Genomic DNA, 23,868 nt, shown 5'->3' with positions numbered 1-23,868 from the left:
GGCTGACAAGTGGTGTAGGTCTGCACCTGAGATCCGAATCCAGGCTGCCAACGTGGAGCATGATGAACTTAACCATTATGCCATGGGGCTGGGCCCCTAAACATAACTTTTATATGCACTGAGAAACCAAAAAATTCACGTGATTTGCTTTATTGCAACATTTGCTTTATTGTGGTGGTCTGGAACCAAAGCCACAATATCTCTGAAGTATGATAGTAATGAATACTACTCAAAGAAAACTTCAAGCACTGTGTCTACCTTGTATAGAAGTTAGAGATAAATGGAAAAGTATGTGGAGAGATACAACCAAGCTAATAATTATACTTTGCTCATTTTTTTAATGAAGTGATGAAACTAAAGACAAATAAAGTAGAGACTAGTTAGTAGTTAACAATCAAAAGCCTCTGAAAACCTTTTTTTAAAAAAGCATTTGCAATGCAAGAGAAATAAAAGCAACCTGGAAAATGAATATTTACATATTGGGACAAGTTAAGCAATCATTGGTCCAAACTTGCTTCTTAATGAGATCACACCTACTATAAAAGATCTACATAGGAAAACTCATTAAACATAAAAGTTGGCAACACTGGGGTGAGATGGGTTTAAACTCTGGCTCTTCCTACTTCCTAGCTAAGTGACACTGAACAATTAAATTTAGCATTTCAGTCTTGGTTTCATTATCTGGAAAATATGGACACTATCTAATTTCTAGGGTTTCTGTGAGTATCCAAGAGCTAGTCTCAAGGAAAACAGTTCATGACACTGTTAAATGATACATAAGAGCTCAATGTTACATAAATGTAAAAAGATAGGGAGGTGAGAGTTATTCCTGCCCCCGCTAAAATAGCTAAGAACAATATTCATTGTGGAGTTTAAAATATTTAAAATATTCTTCACCTTAATATTTAAGGTGAAGAAGGTCATCATTGATATAATGTCTTTGGGAATGAACTATGAATCACACTGAAGATTTTAATGTCTCTTCTTTATAACAAATAAATCTGAATCAGATTTACACTAGTCCTTATTTCAGGGCCCAGAAAACAAAACAAACAAATTAGAAAATAAAACAACAACTAAAGAAGAGTTTTTAGAGTCTAATTTTTTTTAAAGTATGGAAATAATTTTGTGGACATTCTCTTCATGCTGCTGCTAATATCTAGAATCTAAGATTCAAGAGGAGGACCCTAAGTAATGATAGTAATGCAAATGCATTTGAATAAATTACAAACCCTAAGACAACTGAACATATATTTTTTTAGCGTACTGGATTTAAAATTGGAAAAATTGACCCCAGCAGCACAGCATGGAATTCTAAGAATTATAATCCTTCTACTAAGTAAGTAACGAGGTCTTCATACTCCCCTTGTATGAAGGGCATAGGAGGTCACAGACCACAATGCCTTTAAATGTAGAAATTAGTAACAAAAAAAGATATTCTTACAGGCTTGAGGCAAAAGAAAAAAAACCAAAACACTTCTAAGAAACTCAGAAGTCACTGAGGAAATCACAATAGAAATCAGAAAATACTTATAAGAAAACAGTAACAAAAACTCTCCCTATTTTCAAACCTTGTGGGATACAGCTAAAACAATACTTAGTGAATATTTAATGGCCTTAAATGTTTACATTAAAAAAGATAAATAGCTGAAAATTAATAACAAAGAATCTAATAAGAAAGAATCTAAATTAAAGTTTAAAAAGTCAGCAGAATATACAATGAATAAAGCAAAATTAAAAAGTAGAAGAAAATAATAAAGATAGATATACAAATAAATTAAATAGGAAGTAAGCATACAGTAATAAGTATCAGTAGTACCAAAAGTTAGCTCTTCAAAAAGATAAATAAAATTGATAATGCCATTACAGGGTTAATCACAAACAATAAAAGAAATAAATTAAAAATGATATGAAAAATGGAATATAAGAAATAATGCATATATTAAACAAATAAGAGAATATTAGGAACAACTTTATGCCAATAAATATGAAAACATAGAGGACGTAGATGAATTCCCAGAAAAATCTAATGTAGTATCTAAAGAATAAATTAATATCCTAAATATTCTTTAACCACGAAAGTAATTATATTAAAAGTTAAAAACCTTCTCAAAAACAAACAAGAGCTCTAATGGGTTAGAGGTGAATTTCATTATGCATTCAAGAAACAAAATTCTAATACACAACTAATTCTAATACACAAATGTTACACAAACACTTCCAAAGAATAGGAAAAAAAGGGTAAATCCATCAACAAATTTACAAAAAAGGACAATCACAGAATAGTCTCATTTCATGAATAGAGATGCCAAACTGTCCAAACCAAACATTTAAAAATTTAATCCAGTGATGTATAAAAAAGTATTACAACATGACTAAATTAGTTTTACAACAGGAATGTCAAGTTGGTTTAATTTAGAAAACTGCTGAAATGTAATTTAATTTAACATTTGCATTAACAGATTAAAGAGAAAAATCATATAATCATCTCAATAAATGCATTTACTATAACTCAATATTTGCACATGAAAAAACTTTTAAATCATACATATATATATATTTTTTTGGTTAGGAAGATTGGCCCTGAGCTAACATCCATTGCCAGTCTTCCTCTTTTTGCTTGAAGAAGATTGTTGCTGAGCTAACATCTGTGCCAATCTTCCTCTATTTTGTATTGTGTGTGTGGGACACCACCACAGCATGGCTTGATGAGTGGTATGTAGGTCCGCGCCCAGGATCCGAACCTGTGAACCTTGGACCACCAACATGGAGCATGTGAACTTAACCACTACGCCACCGGGCTGGCCCCACGAGAAAACTTTTAATACTATGAACACAGGAAGACTTTAAAAATCTAATAAAAGGCATCCACAAGAAAAAAAGTCATACTTAAAGGTGACTTGGAAAGCATTCTTTTTAAGATCAGCAACATTACAAGGATATCCATTATCATCAGCACTAGAGATTCTAGCCCCCATACAAAGGCAAAGAGAAGAAATAATAGGTATAAGATTTGGAAAGGAACAAACAAAAGTTTTATTATTTTCTGAGAATCATTATCTATTTTAAAAATATCCTGAGAGCATACAAATAAATTATTATAATGAAAAAGAGTGTTTAGTAAGCTTTCTGGAAAAACAAACATACAAAGACAACTGCATTTTGTAGAAAAATAACATATACTGCATTTCTGTACGAAAATAAGATATAGATAATGTATTTTAAAGTACCAAAAGTTTACAGCAAAAATATACAGGGAAAATTTCAAAATTTTGTGAGACATTAAAGAAGAGGAAAATATAAAGAAAAGTATCCCATGGTCTTAGACATAAAGACTCATTATAACAATGAGGTCAATTCTAATCAAAATCCCCACGAGGTTTCTTATAAACCATGACAAACCTATCATGAAATTTACATGGAAAAACTACATGACAAGACTTACACCATCAGCTATCAAGACTTATTTTAAAGGTGTAGCAATTAAGGTAAGGGTTAAACAAACTGACCAATGGAACACAACAGTGAGTCCAGAAGGTGACCCATACATATATTAAAACACAATTTAAGACTCACTGGACATTGAAAACCAATGGTAAAGGAGAACCTATTCAATAAACAATGTGGGGACTCAAGCACAGAAGAAAAAATTAGACCATTATCTCAAATCAAAGTCAGGTGCAGGTGGGTATAATTATAAATTAGACCATTATCTCAAATCAAAGTCAGGTGCAGGTGGGTATAAAGGCCTAAATGTGAAAGACAAAATTTTAAAACTTAAAAAAAAACTATATGAAAATTAATTAAACGTGAGACACAAAAAAGAATTAAGAACTTCTGCTCATCAAAGCACCATAAAAATAAATCACAAACTAGGAGAAGATATTTGCAACACACATAATAGAGTATTAGTATCCAGTCATGTGAAGAATTCCTGAGATGCCAAAATGGAATCACGAATGTACCATATAAGTATGAGAATATATTTAACCTCATTGATAATTTGGGAAATGCAAATTAAAACTATAAGATACCATTTCACATCTACTGGATAGCAAAACTTAAAAGAGTGGGGAGGGATACCAAGGGTCAGAGAAAGAGTAGAACGATGGAAACTCATACCCTGGTGGTGGGAGTATAAACTGATACAATGATTTTGGAAAACACATTGAATTTATCTTGTAAAGTTGAACATATGTGTAGACTGTGATCCTGCAATTCTATGCAAACCTACCTTAGAGTAGTGCTTCTCAAACTATCCATTGTGAACAATCACAGTTGTATTTTTTTTTAATTTCCAACCTGTCCCAGAACAATACTTAAGTAAAATGCAACAAAAAAGAATTACTAGGGGCCGGCCCTGTGGCTTGGTGGTTAAGTGCGCACGCTGTGATGCTGGTGGCCCGGGTTCGGATCCCGGGTGCGCATCGGGGCGCCGCTTCTCCGTTCATCCTGAGGCCGAGTCCCACATACAGCAACTAGAAGGATGTGCAGCTACGACATACAACTATCCACTGGGGCTTTGGGGGGAAAAAATAAAATAAATAAAATCTTTAAAAAAAAAAAAAAAAAAGAATTACTAGATAACTGGTCATAAGCTTAGATGTTGTAACTATGATAGTTTCCAAACATTCTCAACTTTCGTACTTATTTTTTCACAGACTGGTGACAGTCTGCAGGTCATTACTGGTCCACGGAACACATTTTTAAAAGCACTGTGTTAAAGCAGTGCTATCCAAGAGAATTTTCTATGATAATAGAAATGCTGTATATCTGAGCTTGAAAGACTGAAATCAAAGTGTGTTTTCTGACCACAATGGAATGAAAATAGAAATCAATAGCAGAAGGAAATTTGGAAAATTCACAAATATGTGGAAATTAAACAACATATTTCTAAATAACCAATAGGTCAAAAAAATCACAAGAAAAATTAGAAAATACTTTAAGAAATAAAAATGAAAACAACATATAAAAACTTATGGCATGCAGACAAAGCAGGGCTAAGAGGGAAATTTACAGCTGTAAATCTCACATCAAAAAAAAGAAGTCAAATCAATAATATTATCTTCCAACTTAAGAAAACTAGAGAAAGAGCAAACTAAACTCAAAGCCAGAAGAAGAAAATAATAAAGATTAGAGCAGAAATTAAAAAAAATAGAGAATAGAAAAACAAAACAAAATCAACAAAACCAAAAGTTGGTTCTCCGAAAAGATCAACAAAATTGACAGATCTTTGGGTAGATTAACCAAGTGAAAAAGACAGAAGATTAAAATTACTAAATTCAGGAATGAAAGCAGGGACTTTACTAATCACTTTATACAAGTAAAAAGGATTATAACAGAAGAGTATGAACAATTGTATGCCAACAAATTAGATAAACTAGATGAAATGGACAAATTCCTAGAAACACACAAACTACCTAAACTGAGGAAAAAATAGAAAATCTGAAAATACTTTATAACAATGAAAAAGATTAAATCAATAATCAAATAATTTCTAATATAAAAGTCCAGGACCAGATGGCTTCACTAATGAAGTCTACTAAACGTTTAAAGAAAAATTAACACCAATACTCTTCAAGCTCTTCCACAAAATAGAAGCAGAAAGAACACTCCCTAACTCATTCTATGAGACCATTATACCCTAATCACACAGCCAAATAAAGAAATCATGAGAACACTACAGACCAATATCTCTTATGAATATAAATGCAACAATCATCAACAAAAGATTAGAAAATCAAGTCCAGTGGCATTTAAATGGATTACACAAGACAGCCAAGTGGGATTTATCCTAGGAACGCATGCTTGGTTCAATATTTAAAAATTAATCAATGTAATAAACCATATTAATAGAACAAAGAAAAAAATCATATGATCATCTCAAAAGATGCAAAAAAGTACAGTCACGCACTACATAACAACGTTTCAGTCCATGATAAATCGCATATAGGATGGTGGTCCCATAAGATTGGTATCATATAGCCTGCGTGTGTAGTAGTGTATATACCATCTAGGTTTGTGTTAAGTACACTCTATAATGTTCACACAACGACAAAATTGCCTAAAAACTCAGTACTCAGAATGTATCCCTGTCATTAAGTGATGCATGATTGTACATGACAAAACCAAACACCCTTTCATGACAAAAAAAAAAAAAAAAAAAAACAACACCTAACAAACTAGGAATAGAAGAGAAATTTCCTCAACCTGAAAGAGCATCTCACAAAAACCTACAGATAAGATCATACTTAATGGTGAGACAGTGAAAGCTTTCCTCCTAAGGTCCAGAACAAGAAAAGGATCTCTGCTCATGCCTCTTCTATTCAACATGACACTAGAAGTTCTAACTGGGGCAATTAGGTAGGAAAAAGAAATAAAAGGCATTCACACAAGAAAGGAAGAAGTAAAACTATCTCTATTTGCAGATGACATAATATTATCCATATAAAACTCTGAAGAAACCATAAAAAAAATTACTTGAGCTAATATTAGAGTCCAGCAAAGTTGTAGAACACAAGATCAATATACAAAAAGCAGTTGTATTTCTAAACACTAGCAACGAGCAAATCAAGGAGGAAATTAAGAAAATAGTTCCATTTACAACAGCATCAAAAGGAATAAAATATTTAGGAATGAATTTAACCAAAAAGTGCAAGACTTGTAGACTGAAAACTACAAAACATTGCTTAAAGAAATTAAAGATCTACATAAATGGAAAGACATCTCATGTTCATGGATTGGAAAATTAATACTATTAAAACAGCAATAATCCCCAAATTGATCTACAGATTCAATGCAATCTCTACCAAAATTCCAAGAGCCTTTTTTTTTTTCCCAGAAATGGACAAACTGATTCTAAAATTCATATGGAAATATAAGGGATCCTGAATAGCCAAAATAATCTTAGAAATAAAAAAGTTGGAAGACTCATATTTCCTGATTTCAAAACTTACTATTCAAAACTTTGAGTACTGTACACAAGCTACAGTACTCAAAGTAGTGTGGCACTGACAAAAGGAGAGACATATAGATCAATGGAATAGTATTCAGAGTCTGAAATACATCTATACAATTATGGTCAATTGATTTTTGACAAGGATACCAAGATCATCAAATGCGAGAAGGAACAGTCTCTTTAACAAACGGTGTTGGAAAAACCAGATACACAAAAGAATGAATCTGGACCCCTACCTCACATCACACACAAAAGCTAACTCAAAATGGATCAAAGATTTATATGCAAGAGCTAAAAATACATAACTCCAAGAAGCAAACAGAGGTATAAATCTTTGTAACTTTGGGTTAGGCACTGGTTTCTTAAATAAGACACTAAAAGGTCAAGTACACAAAAGAAAAAATAGATAAATTGTATAATTAAAAACTTTTGTGCATTAAAGGATATTATCAAGAAAGTGAAAAGACAACACAGAATGGGATAAAATATTTCCAAATATATATGTTTGATAAAGGTCTAGTATCCAAAACATATTTTAAAAAACTGTTATAACAATAAAAAGACAAATGACTTATTTTAAAAATGAGCAAAAAATTTGAATATACATTTCCCCAAAGATGTGGAATGGCTGTTGAGCATATGAAATATGTTGAACATCATTAGCCATCAGGAAAATAAAATCAAAACCAAATGAGTATTGATGCACACTACCACATAACTGAAACATCATGCTAAGTGAAAGAAGCCAGACACAAAAGGCCACATATTGTATGACCCCATTTATATGAAATGTCCAGAATAAACATATCTATAGAGACAGAAAGTAGATGAGAAGTTGCCAGGGGATAGGGAAGGGGGAAATTGTAAGTGAATGCTAACAGGCTTCTTTCTAGAGTGACGGAAATATTCTGGAATTAGATAGTGGTGATGGTTCTGAAATGTTTTTTATATACCCCAAAGCACTGAATTGTATACACTTTAAAATGGCTAAAATGGTGAAGTTCATGTTTATGTGAATTTTATCTCAATAAAAAAAAGAAAAATTGGGGCTGGCCCGATTGGGGCTGGCGCAAACGGTTAAGTGCGCGCGCTCCGCTTCTGCGGCCCGCGGTTTGCAGGTTCGGATCCCAAGTGTGCGCCAACGCACCGCTTGTCAAAGCCATGCTGTGGCGGCATTCCATATGAAGTGGAGGAAGATGGGCATGGATGTTAGCTCAGGGTCAACCTTCCTCAGCAAAAAAAAAAGGGGAGGATTGGCATCGGATGTTAGCTCAGGGCTGATCTTCCTCACAAAACAAAAACAAAAAGAAATCCTCCTCCACCTCCCAAAAAACCAACCAACCAATACAAGGTAAATGCTCATCAAATTTCAGTTATTTTTCCTCTTTGCCTTCTTGTTCAAAAGATACTGCCATAGGCCTCACTAGCTTGGAAATACAGTTGGAGTGTAAAACCATAGCACAACCATTACTCTACGGCTAGTGCCTAACCAAAGGTTTCCAGGAATTTCTAGTGCTATCCAAATTCCTCCCTTGGTTCAATGAAAAGGTGCAGAATGGCTGACCCCCTGGGATATCCCACAAAGTCCACATGCCATATGATATCTAGCTTCTAGAGAGTTAAGGTGCTGTCCAATTTCTGGGTACAAACCACTGGCCTCTGAGAACCAGTGAATATACCACTGTCCACTCAAGCCACAGTCTAGTCAGTCAATCTATCATATATGCTGTTACCAGAAACCTTCAGCAACCACAGGAAAATGCTTTTTTCTTACCATCTTCCCACAACTTGGTGAATTTTACTTTTGCTACTGGCACCACCTCTCAGACACTAACATCACTAATGAAATCCTGTTCCTCTGCTCCTCCCTCACCCTTTGACCCAGTTCTCAATGCTCACTCTTCAGAGCACAAGATAAGGGGAAAAGTAATGGCAGATGAGGTTGGAGGTCTAAGTTGAAGTAAAATAGTAAAGATAGAGGGCTTATGTACCAGGCTGAAAATAAGATTTTATATAAGCTGAGATGAAGGGGCACCCCTGAAGGTTAGTGACATAACTAGATTTATCTTTGGGAATGACTAACTTGAGCAAAAGATCAAACATGGATGAGAAGAGAGAAAGCCAGGGGCAGATTACTTATCACTGTCTAGCCAAGCAATGAGCTAAGGAAGCAGCAAACGGCATAACATGAAGATAGAACTGAAGAGACTTTGGGGTTAGAAAGGAGACAAATTCTATAGGATCTGGTGACTGGCTGACTACGGAGGTAAAGGAAGGGGTGGCAGAGGACTGTGACATTTCTAAATTGGGGACCTGGGCTGAACAGGAATGACACCAACCAAGACAGTAAATATAAGCATAAGGGAGATTTGTGGGAGATGTTAATGAGTTTAATTACATAAAAGCTGATTTTGAGGGGCCTCTGGGATGTACTGTTAACCACTCAGTCTAGGACTTAATCATATGTTGTCAAATTAATTTGCTATATTTATGTAGACTTCTCAACCAATGATAACACCTTTGAAAATCTTCCTTATTTCCTTTACATCACTAGCATATAGAAAGCCTTCATTAAAACAACAATAACAACAGGGGCTGGCCCTGTGGTGTAGCGGTCAAGTGCGCGTGCTCCGCTGTGACGGCCAGAGGTTCGCAGGTTCGGATCCCGGTTGTGCACCAATGCACGCTTGTCAAGCTATGCTGTGGCAGTGTCCCACATAAAGTGGAGGAAGATGGGCACAGATGCTAGCCCAGCACCAGTCTTCCCCAGCGAAAAGAGGAGGACTGGTGATAGATGTTAGCTCAGGGCTAATCTTCCTCACACACACACAAAAAAACAAAACAACAAACCCTTGATAAACTGATTTGATTTGTATGGACTATGATTGTGTATATAAATCAAAACACAATTTTATTATCCATTCTAGGATTAAGGAGCAAAAGTCTTCAAAATTTCTAGATTGCTATGTACAAAGAATCTTAATATACTTAAGAGTATGAAGGCAAAGGACAAAGAAGAGAAATGATATCTCTTCTTTATATTTACTAGTAGCTAGAGGATATTTTTCCATCTAACTCTTAGTCTATCTGCTTTTTACCCTGGAATAATTAGTCTCCAGGCTACTTGAGAAAAGGACCCAATCCAAGTTTAGTTTTTTATTCACCAGTCACAAGCACTATGGTATCAGATACTGGCTCTTCTACTTAATGAATGACCTTGAGCAAGTTACAAAAGTGGACCCCTATTTAAATCTGTAGAAGAGGATAACAAGGCCTATCTCACAAATCAAGATTAAATGCTATATGAGTGTCTACAACTATGTCTGGCATATAATAAGCAATTGAGTTAATATCTTTCCTTCATGTGTTCTTTATGAGTGGGGAGAAGAACCTACACTTTTTTTTTTAAATATTGTTTTTAATATAATGACTTTGGATACTATATTTTAAAGTCATCTTCAAAGTTAGTAAAGCATAGGGGCTGGCCCCATGGCTTAGTGGTTCAAGTTCCACACTCTGCTTCGGTGGCCTGGGTTCACAGGCTCGGATCCCAGGCGTGGACCTACACTACTCAACAGCCATGCTGTAGCAGCATCCCACATACAAAATAGAGGAATACTGGCAGGGATGTTAGCTCATGGCTAATTTTCCTCAAGCAAAAAAAGAGGCAGATTGGCAAGAGACATAAGCGCAGGGCGAATCTTCCTCAGCAAAAAAAAAAAAAAAAAAAGTAAAGCATAGTAGTTAAGAAGTATTGATATTAAAACTAGTTTAAAATTTACTAGACATCTGACTTTGGTTTAGTTAGTTCACCTAAATATGTTTTCTCATCTATAAAACCGGAATAAAAATTGTACTTACTTTGAAGGTGACAATGTGGCTTAAATGACATAACGCACAAAAGTATGTATTTATTATGTACCATTTAGTGTGCTAATCAAAAAGTTAGCTCTTATTAAAACCATTATAATCTATTTTGTCAAATATGAAAATATAATGTAATTCTTACTGCAGAGATAAAATAGTATATCTGTGTGTGAGTACATACCTGTGTGTGTCCTTGAGGGACATGTGAGTACAAAGTCAAAGGGAACCAAAAAATTAAACTCAATACACTGAAAAATACACTATAAAAGTAGTACATTCTTGTATGAAAACATAAATAAATTTTTACTTAGGAATAAGATGCTGTGGGAAAATCAACTAAATTTTAATCTTTGTAGAATAACTATCTAAACTGTTATTTTTTATATAAATTTGGATGATCACAGGAAACATGAAAAAATTTTAGAGAGTATTTCCATGTATCTTTCAGAAATAAATACCTTAGGAATAACAGATTTTACATGGTAATATTTACCGAATTAACTTTAACCTGCTTTTAAAAAAGCAATACACAGATGAATATTAATAGGTTTTTTTATTTTTCCAATGAATCATATAACAATAGCACAAGTATTTTTCCCACTCAGAAACAATATTTCTGACTTGCCCACTGATCACTTTATAATTGTTTTTTTCCTGTTAGCAATAAAGATCCTTCACTGGCCAATTTAAATCATTTTACCTGGTCTCCCTTGACTCCCAACAACATGTTTGATGAAAAAGCTGACTAAAATATATGATACAATCTTTGACTGGGGAATTTTTTATTCTGTGTTTAAACAGAAAGTCCTAAGAGTACTGAACTCATAACCTGTCTCTCAGTGCCACGGTGCAAAAGTGTTTATGCACTAATACTAAATAGTTCAGCTATATGGGCACACTAGCTCATTAATTCAGATCTAGTATTTTGAAATGAGACAACGGCATGTCCCTATTAGTCTCAAGTTCAACCCTGAATTTACCTATGAAGGAAACCAGCAAAGATAAATTAAGAGCAAAACAAGATTTGGAAGGAAATGTTTGGTCAAATTTTACATACTATTTTCAAGCCGTCTTTAAACTGTTTTAGCAGCATAATTTACATACCACCACTTAATATATGCTTTACAAATAAGGCTGATTCATTCAGATATAAAGATGACTTTTCTTGGAGACCGTTCATATCACTATATACATCTGAAGTAAAGCTGCATATATTTTAAAACAATTTCATAAGTCATGCTTTTCCAAAATTCACACTGGATCTAACCTCAATTATTCTGACTTAGCAGTACTTTCAAGTAGCTATCATTGGAAATCCCATTCTGATGTCTATTAAACACCTGAGTAACTGTAGATACATTTTCAGAGTAAATAAGTGTATTTTACTAGTTAAAATTATCTTAATTTGTATATCATATGTACCCACAGACCTAGGATCTAAACTGTTTATTACTCATAACTTATCTTTTAATTAAATGATGATCAATCTAGCACGCACACACACACAAAAGCTCTAAAGCTCTACAACAGTGATTCTCAAACTTTAGTAGTAAACAGAAGAATCATATGAGAATGCTTGTTAAAATGCAGATTCCAGAACCCAGGTCACTGGATATTCTAACACAGTAGGTTTGGGGTATAGCCCAGTTAGTCTGCATTTTAACAGGCAACTCAGGTGATTCTGATGCAGGTGGTCTAGGGGGTTAATTATTAGTCTTTAGAAGGTTCACGAACCCCCTGATACATAAACAAGGTGATAGAGAATTTTCCATAGACACCCTCCCTCAAGAGTCCAATGCTTTTACCAGATTCTCAAAGGGAGCCAAGACCCAAAAGAAGGTAACAGCCACATTGCCTTCGGAAGCCCTGAAGCTCAAGCAAAAAAAAAAAAAACCCTTGAGCAGCAACGGGATTCCCATGACTTGTAAGATTCCTTTTAGCACTATGAGTCTGGTCTCCTTTCCCTTTTTTATCTTTAGAGGCAGTCATCTTGCAATTTTTACAAAATTGCCAAATACTAGTACGGAAAGTTTATCAACATCACTGTTTTTTTTTCCCCAAGAGATTTTGAGATTGGCAATTTTTATTATGTACTCTACTTGTAGTTTTTTTTTTTTTGGTTCCTCTTTATCTTCCCAAATTAGTTAAAACAAATTTTATTTTCCTCTTTATTTAATGTAGATTTTAGAGGAATCGTATAGCTGTTTTTTAAAAAATAATGTGATGGGCTTTGATAACATAAAATTTAAAAATTATCTTGTTTTTGAAAGGCTAATCTAAATATCTTTAGGTAGCCAAGGGCATTACTTAAAAAAAAAAAAAGGCTCTTTGGCCTTTTACTTGAAGTTCCCTATTGCTTACTCATAGCTGTGAGAAACATTTTATCTGTAAGTCATAAACTCCATTTATTTATCATAGAGGCATATGCTTCTTATCAGTCATATAAAGGAAGATGCAATTTAAAAGTGTTATATAGGCAGCAAAAATAAATAGTAGGAAAAATCGCCAAGAAAGAGTAGAGATGTGCAGTCACTGAACTTCTAGTGTAGCAGCGCCTTGTTCACCAGGATGTTAGTTATTCTAATGACTAGTACGTAGAAAAGGAAGAAAAAGCATGTTTTTCTGAACCATGGTAACATCCACCTAATAACTCTTTTATAATAGTGTTTACTATTTATATCCACACAGATTCTTATAAAAGAGAAATTCTACATCTTTTTTAAAGCAAGAATACTATATGTTAATCACTTATCTGCAACTAAACTGCTCACCTGAGGTTTAGTAGGCAAACAGTACTTTTGCACATATCTTTTATGTATCTGTTCACAATGAAAAGTAGTAAGCAGCAAACCAGGAAGTGAGCAACTCCCCTTAGGTAGCCAGTTTTTCTATCCTCGTCACTCTCTCTCAGAGTAAAATATAGGAAAGGATAAACAGATACTTAACTTGTTAAAAGACTACATTATGCTGAGAAGATTTTAATGTGTATGTTTCCATGTTAAGTCCTTCATCTCTAACTATTTAAGGAGAAAGACCGTTCCCCTTAAGGAATTTCAAGTACAAACCAATAGGTATTAAAAGTTTTTTGCTCACGCTTTTGGAGAGACGGAAAGCAGAAGAAAGGCAAGGGAGACAAGGCAGAATCTTCGTTTGCCCCAGTAATCAGTTTCTGCATCAAAACATGTGTAACCGTACTTGCTTTAGAATAACCAGTTGGTAGTGTGTATGATATGCATGAGTGCGCACGTGCATGCTGGGACAAGAGGGAGCACTGTTAAATAAGACAGTCTGCTAATACCTGGTTCTCATCTTCCTCCCTAAGAAAGACTATCCATGGTGGCAGGGTTGTGGTTCTTGCGGAGGTCCATTTCAATGCACTTAAGGATACGAATGGCTACATAATCTGCTATTTTTAAGTATTACTTTCCTGAAATTTCTAAACCACTTCAATTTCACCTAAGCAGTCAGAAGTCCCCTCTCCTAATTCTTCCCTGGGCTGAGCCAGGATGAGTGCTATTAGCTCTCTCGCTCTAATCTCAGCAACTAGAGCTAAGGACCCAGAAGCCATCCTTAGAGGAATTCCTCATCACACACTACTGTCTCTCCCAAAACAAGTTATAGAGTCCAGATTCTGGAGTGCCATGAGCCCCTCCAGCAGCCTGTGAACCTGGTGTTTAAGGATTTCTCAAGCACAAGGCATGAGAATTTTAATGCAGTGGATCTTAGCCCTAGAACAATAATTATCAATATTGGCTGCACTTTAGCATCACCTGAGGAGCCTTTAAAAATGACAATACTAGGGTCCCCACCTTCAGAGATTCTGATTTAAATGTTAGGGGTCGGTCCTGGATGATTTTAATGTGCATCCACTAGATCACTATCTTAGACCTAGGAGAAAGAAGTGTGTGTAAAACAAACAAAAAGTATTGCTGTAACATGTGGAATTGTTAAGGAAGGGGTAAGCAATTAATAAATTAATGGATGTATATATACGATAAAGATTAAATTTTAAGTGTTATCAAAACTGATACTATAGTTTGGACAAATAAAATAGAAAAAATGTTGGCTCTATTAAAAAAACACTATCATTGTCATTTACAGCAATTATTTATCATATTTGCCTAATTATCATGAATTTCAACAATTATGAATACTATTCAATATACATCAAATTAACAGTGCTAGTTTTATTTAATTAGATGACAGAAATATAGAAATAGAGAATCATAGGGCTGAATACTCAACTCTGTCCATATACTATATGCTCAGATTTAACGGACATGAACTTATTTATAATTTTAAAATTTAAGAAGATATTACCTATCAGTAGGGTGCTCTGATTAAATATCAAACTAGACAATAGTCCAGTATTATAGACCACTGGATTCCTTTTTACTAAATGAGGAACAATACCACGTTCCCAAACTAAGTAACAAATATTTCGAAACATAACTGACAGGCTGGCACTCTTGTGCTTAATTGATACCCATATAATAATGTCACTTTTACATATAAAACTCCTTTCTCCATATACTATTTTCATATAGACTCTGCAAACTAATTTCAAAGATAATAAAATTAAACAATACACAGTAGTAACTCAATAAAATGAATATCTTCATAAGTTAGATACAAATGGAGTCTCTATATGCAGAATACTTTTTCATTAGTTTATGATTAAAATTCCAGAAAGGCTTTACCCTCATTTCTGATGACTAATCAAGCAGCAGTGGCTTCTGACATTTCAGCCCTGAGTTTTCTTGTGTCTCTTTTAGCCCAGGATAGGAAGTGATTTTAAAAACATTTAAGTACAGCAGAAGAGCTTTCTATTTAAAGGAATTCTTCAGAGAAACCTTTTCACCATTTACTTTACAGCCTTTGTATGTTCAATGTTTCATGTAACAAATTTCTTAAAATTTGGCACAACAATAAAATGAAAATAGTATGTGTTCCTAAGAGACAAAACCACAAATGTATATCAGAAAAATAATAAAGTTTAAAACATACAGGAAACATTCTACCCTAACTGTAAATAAGGTATAAATATGAAGTGAGATACTTAAAAAAAGTTTTCTTATAAATTATGTTCATATCATCACATTATATCTGGAAGGATGATACAGTACCGTTATTTCTGAGATGACAGATTTAAGGTTGTAAAGCAAAATAGGCGTTTTTAACTCCCAGCTATTATTTTTGTCTGTAGTCTGTTGCACCATCTTTCTCCATTGCCATATGCATTGTAGGTGGGATGTTTCCTGTTGTTACTATGTCTAGCTTTGCAGACTCAACTTTCAAACAGTTTGTTTACTTCTCAAAGTGTGATCCTATAATTGTGCTCTGCTCTCCTCAAGTCAAAGCAAGTTACTAAGGTGTGTACCCAGTTTTTCTATTTAATATCCTTTGGAAAGAAAAAAATTAAAACTCTTTGTTAACGTAAAGGAATTTAAACACTAACACCAAAAATCAAATACAAAAATTATAATGGAAACAAAGATGAAATCACACAACTTTCTTACAAATCCTTATATCTATCTATCAGTGTAGTCAAAACCTTTTATGTGATTGGAATACCCTTTAAAATTTATTATGAAGTCTTTTCTTATCAGACATATCCAGGATTAGTCTATAGTAACAGGATTTCAAACTAGTGTTAGATCAAAACCATCCCAGGAAAAATTGTGTCTTTAATCTTCCACCATCTCATTTTCTTTTTTTCCAGCAACAAGTATACTGTAGCATAGCAAATTCAAGATAATTAAAGGAAACAACTTTCTTTTTTCTTTTTTTTTTTAAGATTTTATTTATTTATTTTTCCCCCCAAAGCCCCAGTAGACAGTTGTATGTCATAGCTGCACATGCTTCTAGTTGCTGTATGTGGGACGCGGCCTCAGCATGGCCGGAGAAGCGGTGCGTCGGTGGGCTCCCGGGATCCGAACCCGGGTTGCCAGCAGCCAAGCGCACGCCCTTAACCGCTAAGCCACGGGGCCGGCCCAGGAAATAACTTTCTTTACTGAGAAAAAAACATATATCCCTGAAAAGTTATAGTAGACAAGAGCTTCAGGAACCATGGCACCAACATACGTGACTTCCAGGGGCACAGAGCTCCCTTTAAAAAATTTTGTACAGGGCCGGCCCGTGGCTTAGCGGTTAAGTGCGTGTACTCCGCTACTGGCCGCCCGGGTTCGGATCCCGGTCGCGCACCTACGCACTGCTTCTCCGGCCATGCTGAGGCCACGTCCCACATACAGCAACTAGAAGGATGTGCAACTATGACGTACAACTATCTCCTGGGGCTTTGGCGGGGGGGAAGGAGGAGGATTGGCAATAGATGTTAGCTCAGAGCTGGTCTTCCTCAGCAAAAAGAGGAGGATTAGCATGAATGTTAGCTCAGGGCTGATCTTCCTCACAAAAAATAAATAAATAAATAAAAAGTAAAAAAAAAAAAAAAAAAAAAAAATTTGTACAAATATGGACTTAGCAAAGCCCTGAAAGACTATGTAGTAAATGTTAAAGGAGAACCAAAAGAAATTTAAAGAAATTCAAATCAAATAAAAACAAGCATGAAGAAGTTTTAAAAAAATTCCTCATATTATATTAACTATGTTCAAGTCCAAAGTGGCTGGTCCAACTTTCTAGGAATCTTGCCTTACTTTCTTCTCTTTTAGCTTCCTGCTTTAATCCAAGTGGCAAATATAAGTAGACTAGGCGGCAAGGGACTTTGGTCCTAGATATACCACTTGCTATATGATCTTGGATAAACCAGTTACCTTTTCTGGGCCTCTATTTCCTCAGCAATAAAAGTGAGAGGTTGAAAATTACATGCCTTTATTATTATCACGTAGAAAAGTCTGTCTTAAAACTCAACTTATATCTCCATTCTCTAAATACCTGAAAGAACTGTTTATTCTTTGTAATGTTGATCACTCAAGCTCCATGGTCCCTGCCTGTCTTATTTATTGCTGAATATCTGGCTCAAAACAAGTAGTTAATATTTGTAGAACAAGTAACTGAATGAATATTTATGCTTCTCTATACCACTATAAAAAACCTGAGATCACTTCTCAAGTCCTAGGACTCTCTTTATCTAACTGTATATATAATATGAATATATATACAACAAATGTAAGTTTTTTCTCTCTTGGAGAAAAATTCCTGCTTATGAAAATGTTCCTATTCCTTTGAGTCAGGATTTGATGTCCCTTAGTTGCTGATTTTAGCCTTAATAATAGTTTAACAATGTCCACATCAGTCTTATTTAAAGAGAATAATCCTTTTCACAAGCCATAACTTCATAAAAGACTATTTAAACATAACTCAATATTTTTTAGCAGAAACTTAAAGTGATTTAATCACATCAGGATTTACAAAATAATTTGATTTTCAAGCTGGGTTATTAGGTGATTAGGTTCCCCAAGTCTACGTATCCCTAATCAGCAGAATGAGGATATGAAAATACCAAAGCAAAAAAATAAAAAGAGAAAACATTTTGTAAAACTTGTTTACAAAATTTAAACATTATTTCATGTGGAAAATAGCAAGGACATTGTGTCTTTGAGTCAATACCTTGCTATTTTAAACACATACAGAACTATCTTTGTTTAGTTTTCTATAGAAAAAGTGGCATTTATGTGAACAACCCCATAAATGTGCCAATTTGCAAATTATCAAACTGGAATACTAAATTTTAAGTTTTCTTACTTTTAAAAAGAAAATTCATAATAAATTATTTCACGTAGTAATCCTACCTCCTAAGCAGCTATGGACAGTAGTTACAAATTTGAAGTTAGACACTCTTCCACTAGTCATTTGTCTAAGCAAGCACTTACCATTCTCTCTTAAAGAGATGATTCTCTGTCAGTCTTTTGGTCATCATCATTTACTGTTTTCTGGATCTCAACCAAACTATTCATCACTTTCTTAAACTGATGAATTATAAACACTATGCAATATTTTAAACAAGAAAAAACAAACATCTATTTAAAATGTTTCTCTAATATGTCTTTACAAAAATATAGATACTATTCTTATAATCCTAGTGCTTTTCAAAAGTTCACTGCACAATAATTTATTCTTTAAAACTAGGAATTGCTTTTCATAGAAACTAAATATTAAGAATGATGGTTAAGTTTCTAGGACGGCTCAGAAAAGCACACTGACCCCAAAATATATAGTACTAGAGTACTGATAATATGAGAAATAGGGAAGAAATTTTTGATCTAGTTTATCAAAGAGAAAGGGAAAAGCCAGTTGATAACTAAAAAAAGATACTCAATCCTTAAAATGTCCTAAGGGATAGCTAGGCCAACACTTAACTTTAATTAGTCTAATCCCATTTAAAACAATATTTTTGTATTAATATTTTAATATTTCCTTTAGTAAGAGGACACATCCAAAGGAGACACAAGCCAATGACATTTTTGAAGAACAGAATAATATACCTTTAACATTTATTTTGCCAACTAATAGGTTTGTTGTTTGAATACTCAATAAGGAGTACAGATAGCTTGGCTCAATACACTGGCACATGGAATATTTTGAATTCTAATTTTAGTCTTTCTTTTTCTACTGCCATGCTTTAAAAGGTCCTGACCTTTCCGTATGTCAGTTTCTTTATGGGAAACAGTAAGGATGTTTTTCCCACTATCTCTCAACAATAAGATTAAGAAGTAAAAAATAATGTGAAGAATTTTAGCAAATATAAAATGCTACATAAAAGTTTGACATACTTTTCAAAGAACTGTAAATTAAATTAAATTTGTTTATTCTGCCAAATGAAGAATAACCAAGTTAGACACTTACCAAAACATATTAGGCAGTACTTTTTTCTATACTACAACTAAAGTACAGACAATATTTATAATCACTATAACAGTTAACACTTTTATGGTACTTACTATCTGCCAGGCATTTTTAAATATATGATATACGTATGTATGTGTTATTAAATAACCCTGCGGTGGGCACAATTATTACACCCATTTTACTAATGAGGAAATTGAGGCACAGAATGTCACATAGGTAGTAAGTAGTAGAGCAGGGATCTGAATCCAGACAATCTGGCTTGAGTCCAGGCTCTTAACTTTTTTGTAATATTGCCTATTTAATGTGGGGAAACCAAGACAAGGAAAGGAAACCTATTTATATACTACTTCACTTAATAAGAATTACCAAAAGCACTGCTATAGGCCATGAGTAGAATATTTACATTAATGAAGTATGACCATTTATTCAGATTTCTCTAATACCTCAGTTCCACAACATATATAGGTGCCCATTTTATTAGCAAAGTGCAGGAAAGCAAAAAGATGAAGTAGATCAGGTCCTCCCTCATCTCCAGAATTTCAGGAAAGTTTTAAAATAGTTTTAGGAGTAACAGATAATTTTATTTTTTAAAAGAGAGAAAAAAACTTAAAAATTTAATGCATGTATAATTTCAGAAAGATTGTGAAACATGGTTATTACTAATAGAAGCACAGAAGGAAAAGGAAAGGAAACCAAGTTTTAGTGAACATCCACAACATGCTAGGACTTCATATGCACTCTATCATTTAATAGTCACAACTCTGTGAGATATGTATCACTATACTAATTTTATAGATAAAGTTCAGAACTTTAACAGCTCACAAAAGGTTGCATACTATAATATTCAGTATATGGAGCCAGTGTTCAAACCCAGGAATGTCTCTGAAACTCTAAAGGTTGTTCCCTATCAATAAAAACAGTATAAAGGTTATCGTTGATCATCTGTGAATACTGATGAGTTACAAGAATGTAGAATCATACTACTAAGTTCAATATTTAATTTTAAGAATAAATTTCATAACCTTTCTTTCGCAAAGCTATAGGGTTGTAACAACAGAAAAGGGTATTTGTCTCACTTTCACATTCTTAACAGAGGTTTTTGCATACGTGCTTATAAGCACTGAAGTAATATGAGAAAGTCTTCCTGAAGTGTGTTCCTCAGAACGCTTTTTCTGGTTGCTAAGAGGATTAAATAAGATAATGTACGTAAAATGTTTAGCACAGTGAGTGGCACAAAGTAAGGAGTCAATAAATGTTAGTGATTACTATTGCAGTAGAAAATCCTGTTCAGCATTCTTTAATAATTATCATGTTTTCTAAACTTTATTTGATAAATGAACCTTATGGAGGGCGTGTCATACCTATTAACTTATCACAGAACTAGGGATCTTTGGAATACACTTTGATAGAAAGAGAAGTAGGAAGCTGTAAAACAGAGGGAACACATCAATCCCAGAATAATTCCCAAGTGATTCTTCATTTCTGTCTAGAAGGTAGACTGACCCTTTAGAGTTATCAGATAAATTTAGTAAACTGTCTTTTCAAACACTAATAAGCTTCCCAAACACTTAGGGTCTATGAATCATCAGTGGTCTCCTAGATACTGCATGAAAAATAAATCAATGCTAGTGATATTGTCTTATTTAGAATGCTTTATAAATAAACAACAAAGCAAATAAGTAAAAAATAAGCACTAACTCAATTCTGTAGTTCTTAATTTTAGATATTAATCTACTTTAAAAGCATGGTCTGTCATACCTGAGAATGCCAGAAAGTTAAGTTAAAGATCACCTGATGAAGGATGATGCATTGGTAGAATTCATCAACCAACGGTAATGTGATGAACCCTCACTATCCAATGAATGCTTACATATGTTTTACCTCTTCCTTAAAATTGAATACCTCTTTGTGATATTTTGGTCTTAATAAAATTCAGGTAACTTAATCCATTTTTTATAATGTTCTTAATATTTGGGGCATTTCTCGAACCTTCAGTTACTAATTAGATTATTTATTACTTAACCCAGATAGAAACTGGTGTTCAAAGAGGCTTAAAACTTAAAGATCAACATGAAATGAAGATATTTTATTGACAACGTTATAAGTTAAATGGAAAATAAAAATCAAAAATTAAATTTCTTCAACTTTGTCTTTAAAAGTACTACTCCAAGTGAGATACACCAATTATTTTCAAGGCTAACATCAAGGCCTGAAATAGTTAACGTAACTTAGTAATTTATAATTACTTCTGACTGTATGAATTACTCTAAAAATAACCAAATAAAGCTGGAATTGTATTGCTATCATTTTGTATTTCTACTTTTCTTAAAAGAATTTTTAAAATTTTTGTATTCTAGTAACATCAACAGAAATATGCCCTAGATTCCGAACATTCAGCTTGTGAATGCGATGTATTCTCCTCTCCCTGTCTTGGTTTGCTCCAGATATCACACTGTTTAATATCCAGGTGCCAGCTGAGGGTCTTCTCAAGTTGTCCACCTGAATGTGTCCCTTACAATCATTTGTTATGATCTCCTACGCCAGCCTAGTAAACTTGCAGGCTTTTTCTGTTTCTTCATTATTCACAACTTAGTCAATCACACCTAGGACATTCTCTTGAATACTTACAGACGTCAATTTTAATCCCCTTTCTTGCTTTTCTTTTCTAACCTCTACCTGGTTACGTTTAGGGCACAATGCTATGTTCACTACTTTCCACTGCTATCGGTGTTAAAGGGGTTTGAGATCTGACCACTATAACAATGATTCTATGGGAAAAAACACTATGAGTTGTAAAGTGAAATAAAAATGAACTCTTGTAACACAACCTTTTTATAAGCAGTAGTAAGTTTTTGCATTGAGCATAAAGAATATTGTCTAAGTTTACATATTAACCCTAAGGTTAAAGAAAGCCTTGGCCTACAACATCCTGCAGTTTGGCTCCCACATAACTCCCTAGCATCACCTTTTCCCATGCGCTCTCTAGTTCTTAACTTCTGTCACTCTGACTTCATTTAATGTTAGGCACTATGCTCCATCCCCTCTCACGACCTTTGTACATATTGTTCCTTCCTTCCAGAAAACTTTTTTCTCCCTCTTGATAAAGTTAGCTATAATTCATCAAGATTTCAGCTAACTAAATACTTCCTCAAAAAAAAAAAACCAAAAAAAAAAAAAAAACAGCTCCCCTTGATCCTACTGATTGGTTAAATTATCCTTATAAAACCCTTCATATTAAATACCACGTACCTCTCTACAGCAACTGGAACAGTTACAACTCTGCATTTATTTATATGATTATTTGATCAATATCCTTCTCGACCTCTAGGATATAAGTTCAGAAGAGCAAGATCCATGTCTGTTTTTGCTCACTATTCCAGTAAGCACATAATAGGTGTGAACATATACTAGCTGAAGAAAGACACTGGCAAATCACTGGTAAAAAAAAAAAGAGAGAGATGACAATCACTGAGTCAATGATTCCTACATAGTTTTAAAGGAAAAATCACTATGACTTTTCAGGTGAAAACAAAATACAGAGCCATATTTGATAGAACTCTTTAAAATGGTCATTTTTCAGAAAAAAAAAGAAGTTCAATTTGTGGTGGTAGACGTAGATGGGATGGTTACTTACATGATGGGGCCAGCTGGAAATAAATTAGATGCAAATAAAACATAAATTAAATAGAGAAAACATAAGCTATATCTTTTTGTTATTTTTAGAATTTATTTATATAAAAGATTTATAGTTTTAATCGTGTACTATTTACTACTGATCCTAGGGACCAACCCTGGGTATGAATTTTAATTATGAAAGAAAAAAGACCTCAGTATCCTTGGATAAAATTTTCCTGTTTTAACTCCATTTCCAACTCATATTCAGAATACACTTGCTTCAGCCTCCAACGGATTTTCCAGTCATAAATGCATATCACTTCCTTATTTTTTATACAAGTTATTTTTTCCCTATTTCTTTTCTGACCTGCATTCTGGGAAATAAAGTTTTAAAAACATAAATGCAAGGTATATTATTTCTAACCACTTTCCTAATTTACCAGGTTATTCTGAATTTTAATTCTAGCTTTCAAACTAGTAAAAATAAGCTTCCCCATCCCTTCATCCCATTGGAAGCTTTGTCTTTACTTGAATTACTCTCTTCTGCACCAACCTAAGATTTCTCCTCTATCTAAACTCTCTTTAACTCATGTCCTCCCCGGAAGCCCACTGTGATTAACTCT

General features: G+C 33.9%; 1 protein-coding gene across 12 annotated transcripts in view; it reads right to left on the bottom strand.

Annotated features, from left to right (window-relative positions):
• Positions 1-23,868, bottom strand: part of MBD5 (methyl-CpG binding domain protein 5) — a 408,863-nt gene that overhangs the window by 375,114 nt on the left and 9,881 nt on the right. For 3 of the 12 annotated variants that reach the window (XM_087435146.1, XM_087435147.1, XM_087435145.1), the window contains one exon: positions 22,880-23,065. The exons of the other annotated variants lie outside the window; for them this stretch is intronic. The gene's annotated coding sequence lies outside the window, so the exon portion shown is untranslated. The remainder of the gene's footprint in view (positions 1-22,879; positions 23,066-23,868) is intronic. 12 annotated transcript variants of the gene reach the window in all.

The sequence above is a fragment of the Ceratotherium simum genome, chromosome 9, assembly GCF_057802395.1.
Source record: "Ceratotherium simum simum isolate JZ-2026a chromosome 9, ASM5780239v1, whole genome shotgun sequence".
Lineage (NCBI taxonomy): Eukaryota > Metazoa > Chordata > Mammalia > Perissodactyla > Rhinocerotidae > Ceratotherium > Ceratotherium simum.
The sequence above is the reverse complement of the archived record's forward strand: the minus strand, read 5'-3'. Positions and strand labels throughout refer to the sequence as shown.